We start from the raw sequence: 6,940 nt of genomic DNA on the forward strand, positions 1-6,940 counted from the left end.
AATTATATTAGTGCTTATTTGGTTTTTCATGTCCATTAATATTTGTTTTGTATAGTTGGGTGCATTCATATTTGGTGCATATATATTTAGGATTGTCATCTCTTCCTCTTGGGTTGTTCCCTTCACAAGGGTGTAGTGACTATCTTTGTCTCTCTTAATTAGTTTTGGTTTGAAATTTACTCTGTCTGCAAATAAGATTGCTACGCCTACTTTTTTCTGGGTTCCTGTCTTGTGGAGAACTGTCTTCCATCCTTTTACTTTCAGTCTATGAATTTCCTTTTGAGGTAGGTGTGTTTCTTGTATATAGCATATTGTTGGATTTTGCTTCTTAATCCATTCTGTCAGTGTATTTCTTTTGATTGGTGAATTGAGGCCATTAACATTGATAGTTATAATTGATAGATACTGACTCATCCTTGTCATGATGTTTTACTTTTGTTGGCTCTTTTATTTCTTATTTTTTCCCCCTTTCCCTATAGTGTCTTACCTTGTCTGGTTGCTTCCCTCTGTTGGGCCTCATGGAGTTGTGACCTTCATTGTCTTTTTCTAGGATATTGCTTAAAATTGTTTGGAGTGCTGGTTTGGTGTTCATGAAATTTCTCAGGTGTTCTTTGTCATGGAAGTATCTAATTTCCCCATCAATTCTGAAAGGTAATTTTTCAGGATACAACAATCTAGGTTGGAAGTTATTTTCTTTTAGGGGATGAAAATACTTGACTCCAGGCTCTCCTTGATTTGAGGGTTTGTGTTGAGTAGTCTGCCATGATTCTGATGGGCTTTCCTTTGTAGGTGATTTGTTTCTTTTCTCTAACTCCCTGTAGGATTTTGTTCTTCTGTTGGGTTTCTCAGATCTTGACCATTATATGTCTAGGTGTAGACTGTTTTTTTTATCATGGCTAGTTGGAGTTCTATATGCCTCACTTATCTGTATGTCTAGTTCTCCACCTCTGTCTGGGAAGTTTTCTACTATTACTTCTGTGAAGTTTTTTAATGTAAATGGTACTTTCTCCTGTTTTTTCATGGACTCCTATCATTCTTATGTTATTCTTCTTTGTATCATCTAGCAGCTGCTGGCTTGATTTCTCGTGGTCCCTTTCTATTTTTAAGAAATCTGTTTTCATGGTCCTTAACTGCAATCCTGTCTTCTATATCTGATATTCTATCTTCAGATTTCCTTAATCTGCTCTGCATGCTTTCAATGGAGTTTTTGTTTTTGTTTTTTGGTACCGGGGATTGATCTTGGGACCTTGTGCTTGCAAGGCAGGTGCCGGAACCACTGAGCTAAATGCCCAGCCCATTTCAATGGAGTTTTTAATCTCCTGAATATCTGAATCTGTTTCATGGATTCCATTTCTTTCTTATGTTGGGTGATCATGGTTTCTATATCTTTCTTATGCTGGGCATTCATGGTTTCCAGGATATTTCTGAGCTCATCTATTTTTTTTTTAATCTGTTTCTGTTCTAGAGCCTCTAAATCATGTCTTTCACTCTGCTCACCAACTGTATAGTTATCTGGGAGATTTTTTCTGTGTTGAATTTTTCTAGAGCCTCATTCATCTGTTTTGTTACTTCCTGTGCTATCAGTTCAGTGTGTCCAGGTGGTTCATCATCATACTTTTCCACCTTGTTTCCCCCAGAATTTACCTTTTGTGGGGTGGAAGTCACCTTACTTAAATGTCTTCTCATTTTTGTTTTTGGTACTGTCCTTGGTTTAGTTCCTGGGTTGATATTTTGACGTTGCTTATTGTAAGTATCTTTGTTGATGTATTTAGAACCCTTAAGGAATGACTGCTTCTAAGAGCTGTCTTCCAGATATAGCTGGTCTTTAGGTTTTGAGTCTCTAATGGCTCTGAGGCTATCTCATTTTCATTATACCAGGAAGGACAACTGATTAGATCAATCACAACACCTTAGCAATGAGGTTCTCTTCTACCAGCTCTTTCTCCCACATGCTTAGAAAACAAAACTGTGAACTTCTAGGCTTTCATCTCAAGTAAGAAATGAGAGACCTGTAAATCCAGCTTACATTTGGCTTTAGTATTGGCCATTCTATTAGCCAAAGGTAAATCAATGTGAAGTATAAATACTAAGAATCTGCTTTCTTCTCTGGCCTTCTCTCTCACCAACTTCCTGGGACTCTGGCTCTTGCCCTCAATGCTCCGGCTAAATGGATTATCATCACCAGACCCTCCCTGACCCAGGATGCTGAGGTGAGGCTGGGGTAAACTGGACAACCAGCTAGGTGGGATGTGGATAAAGATCCACAGCTAATAGGTTGAGTGAGATGGTGCCTAAAAAGAAAAGACATGCACAGAACACAGGACTCAAGATGACTCCAGGTTTATGGCTCCTGAGCACTGTATACAGGACCAATCAGAAAGCAGTATTCTCAATCCTTCATTTTTTTCCTTGTTTATTTATTTGTTTAGAGTGTTTAGTAGTGTTTAGTTTAAGAAAATGTTCAAATTTCTTCACAAAATGTCATATCTGAGAATGATGTCTTTTTTCCTCAGAGCCTACTAGTTTATATTAAAAAGTCGTTTATTTGAATCCTTCGTTTATATATGAGCCTGACCAATCAAAAGACACTGTTTCTGCTTCTTCAATTACATTGAGGGAGAAGTCAAGTGAGTTTTGATAGGACAATTTGTATCTGACATGAGGCCAAGTAAGTTTTGATAGGTCAATTGTCCCAATCCATATTTAGATGAGGTAGAAGCCAAACTAAGGGCCCCTTTCCCTACCCTCAGGGGCACTGTACACCTATTCATGGCTTATTCTCACCCTGTGTCTTCCACCTTCAGTAAATGTACAACCGGCTTCTTTTCTGTGTGCTTTGTCCATTTCTTTGTTCAGGGTACCAAGGTCCTGGAAAAAAAGCCTTGCAAGACCCTCATCTAGTTACAGTGATATTTTCTGCTTTTGGGTCTTGCTCTCTACTCTTTGCCTGGCTGGCAAAAGTTCTCACTTATCATGTCTAACTTATCATGTTTCTTCTTGCAGGAAGCCTTCTCTGATTGTACTTTCCTGCAAAAACAAATCAACACCACCACCAGCAACAAAATCCTAAGTTATTTGCTCCTCCTCTGTGCTTTCCTGCCTGAACATTTAAATAGTGTTTTACTTGTCTGTTCATACATCAGTGTTTTTTCCACTGGGACTGTCTTGTTAGCTGTGACATCTGTAATTTGGACATCTATACCGGTGGTGGCAAACCTAGGGCACACGCACCACAGTAGGCTGGTTTTTTTTTTTTTTAAATCACTGAAACCTCTAAAAGGTTCGCCATCACTGACCCATACATTGCCCATTGCCCAGCATAGACTCGATGAGCATAATTAAGTGCAAAAATGAGTTAGTTTGTTAATCTTGGTTTATTTCATAGGTCAAATTGGCTGCAGGCAGCAAGTGCTTTTTTAAAAATTCATTTCCACTAAGCTTCAACATTTACCTCTTTTTAAGTGTCCATCTGTGGTTCCTTCACAACTCACTGCAGCGTTTTTAGGATAATTGTGTTCTCCTGTGCTTATATTATCTTTTTTTTTTCCCCATGGGAACAACACTTTATTTATTCAGGGTGTAAATTTCTTTTCATAAAACTTGAAAAAGATCAAAATAGGAGATGTACAGGTAATGCCAAAGATGGGTGAAATGCACAGAATTCCCCTCAACTCTTTCACATACATTAAAAAATAAAAGTCAAAATTAATGGCAAATTCAAGAGGAAACTTTTTTTTTCTACTTAAAATGAGGACATCCAGGTCGCACCAATGACGATTCAAGGCATTTCTGGTTTTCTTCTAGATTCGGGAGGATCCTTAACTTCTCCAGCTTACAACTGAGTTGCTCTTTCCAGGCTTTTTGAAGTATCTTTAAGTTTCCCTACTAAGTCCTGTAATTGTTCCATGTTGCAGCTAAAACTAATCTCTGGGTAGGATTGGGAATCAGTGTTCTCTACATTAAAGGTCACCAAATAGGCAGGTCTTTACATCTTATGAAGTTGATTGGTCTTTATCTGATATTCCAAGCTCCAAGAAACATCAGTTATATGAGGGAGAGATCTGCCTTCCCAGTAGGAGTTCTAGGGAATTCTTATTATTCTGATATTCTGTGCAAAACAGTTCTGTTTGCTCTCAGTGAAATTTACAGTTTTCTAGATAGGTGCTCAGAGTTGACTTGTCAGCTCCGTGCTTTCCTGCCTCCAGTATATAAGTTGCAGCTGCTGCATGACGATGTTTTAAAACCACTGGGTTTTTATGTGTCAAGTCTGGGTGATCTAGCATAGCCTCGTCCGCCTGGGCATCCAGCAGGCCTTGGAAAGCCGCCCGGAGGAGAAGCGCGAAGACATTGGAGTCAAAGCAGCCGGGATCGGCCAGCATCTGGAAGCCTCTTTGCACAGACTCTGTGCTTATATGATCTTCATCCTGCCTCACCACTGTGCCCCTATCTGCAAACACAATCAGAATGACCCTTTAAAGGTGGTAAAGTTCTGATCTTTCACTCCTCACAGGCAGTCTTGTGGCCAGGCCTTTTAGCTCCTCCAGACTTATTTTCTATCCTCTTCCCTACCACACTTCCACCTACTTTTAAGTCTCTTTACTTCACAAGCATATCCAACAAAAGACAAAAACAAATAAGTTACATAACCATGAATTTCTAAATCTCCAACTAGGTTGAATACAGTTCCCAAGTATTCCACCGGTATATCAACATTCAAAATCTTTCATAATTGTGAGGAAATGATTAAAAAAATTGAAGGCAGAACATATTCACAACACACAGAAAAACTGTGTGGGAACGTATTATAAACCAAAGTGCTAACATTGGTCATAAGGAAAAGATAGGAAATGTAAGGACTAAACAGAGAAAAATGTTCTCAAACCTCTCACTGTAGCTCCTTTCATTTTAAATTTTACCACTGATTTTTAGGGAAACAAATAAGGAGTAACAGATAAACAGCGAAAATAAGGAAGTTGCAAGTATTACAAAGTTCTTTCTGAAAGGGCCCATGAGCCCATTTCTCTTGGCACAGAGCTTTGTTATTTTAACATAGTGAGATTTTGGCATTTTATTATAGCGTGATGGTTGTACTGATATATCTAAAGGATCGAGGCCAGGTAATTTTCTATGTCTCTTCTCCATGTTGGCAGTTAGGCAAGGAGAGGCTGTGAAGAGAAATCTCTCCCTCTTGGTTCCATCCGTAAAGACACCAAAATGGTCAACAAAGCCATACTCTGAGGTGGTCGTTAAGACAGCTCCTTCCTAGGAGTGAAGGCTAGGAGTGAAGAAGAAAGCCAAATTCTTGTGAACTCATCAGTCTTTATAGACTGAAGGGCAGATGGGAATCTCAGAAATGTGTGGAACAGACAGAGCTTTATAAACAAAATTCGTGAACAAAGTTATTTGTTAGAATATATCAAAGTTTTATTTAAATCATTAGTGAAGAAGTGGGAATTAGACAACCAGACAAGAATTGGTTTCCCTGAATGCAGACATAGACACATAGACACACACACACACACACACACACACACACACACCACACAGAGTTAGCTGAAGAAAACATTGCTAGTTTAGATACAAAATTGCCTAATGTTCTTCTACACGGCAAAAAGTCTATTCAATCTTTTTTTGGGGGGGGATGGGTACCGGGGATGGAACTCAGGACCTTGCGCAGGCAGGTGGCAGCACCACTGAGCTAAATCCCCGGCCCTCTATTGAAACTTTGGGATTAATTTCTCTAAAGACTTTACAACATCCATCCTGATCAGTTCCTTCAGGGGGACCCCTGACTTTCCAGTCATATAGCACCATTTCCCCTTTTATCACTTGTGGGTTGTAAATCAAATATACTTTGGAAACAATGTGACAAGGCCCTCTAGAAGGAGATGAGGCTAAACCTTGACTTCATTTGACTCTGCCTCCCTGCTAGAGTCTCCTTTCAGTATGAACTTTGTAAGTTTTGAACATTTCTCATTATAAAGGAGCCAGTATGTTCCTATATCACAACTGCTAGAATTGTGTACATAATTGGAACACATGGGCTCCTGGCATCATGTGTAGGACTTCTATCCATGACTTTTAGTATTTGGAATGTGTGAAATCTGTTTTGGCTGCTTAGAAACATCTTTTGCTTACCAGCTAATTTGGTACTGAGTTCTATTTAGGCAAAATGCCCATTCCTTCTCTAGATACCTTTGCAAACAATGCTGGTTCTCCTAAGTCTGTCTGTCTCCCCCCACCACCTCCTCTGGAGTACTGCAGATTGACTCCTTGTACTGAGCTATAGCCTCAGCCCTTTTTAATTTTTTAAAAATTTTGAGGTAGGGTATTTCTAGCCTCTTTTTTTTTTGGTACCGGGAATCGAACTCAGGACCTTGTGCTTTCAAGTCAGGCAGTGGCACCACTGAGCTAAATCCCAGGTCCTCTAGCTTGAGTCAGAGAACTGTTTATAAAACTGGGACTGAGAGTGGTCTTGGAAGAAGCATAAAAGGAACTTTTATTTTTCTACCTATGGTGCTAACATAGGAGCTGGTGCATAGTAGACATTCAGTAAATGAAGAATTCTTGCTAATGACATTTACCTAGTGCTGGAATGTGATGAAATTGGATCAATGGAGTTTGTGAATTGCCAATTAAGATTTCAGTGTCATGCAGGTGGGTATTGTGATAACTTTACCCTTAAATCCCTGATTGTGCAAAATATCTTAATTTTTTTCATTTCCTTGTATTTGTGAGACCACATTCTCCAAATTTTGTGCCTTATGAATGCTCCAAAAGAGAGTAATATGTGTTCCTAAATTTAGCTTTTTGCAATTTTTAAAGGATAATTTATCTCTTTTTTGTTAAACAATATTAACTTTTCAATGACTAGAAATGACTGAAGCATTTCATGGTTTTGTATTCACTTGGCATTGACTGCTACTTGCTTTAGATATGT

The 6,940-nt window shown here is 38.9% G+C and overlaps 1 pseudogene; it reads right to left on the minus strand.

Moving 5' to 3' along the window:
- Positions 1–3,823: 3,823 nt before the first annotated feature.
- Positions 3,824–5,814, minus strand: LOC101700843 (COMM domain-containing protein 3 pseudogene; annotated as a pseudogene).
- Positions 5,815–6,940: the final 1,126 nt, after the last annotated feature.

Source organism: Heterocephalus glaber, unplaced genomic scaffold, assembly GCF_053883595.1.
Source record: "Heterocephalus glaber isolate CG9 unplaced genomic scaffold, H.glaber_assembly_v1.0 deba00000676, whole genome shotgun sequence".
Taxonomy (NCBI): Eukaryota; Metazoa; Chordata; class Mammalia; order Rodentia; family Bathyergidae; genus Heterocephalus; species Heterocephalus glaber.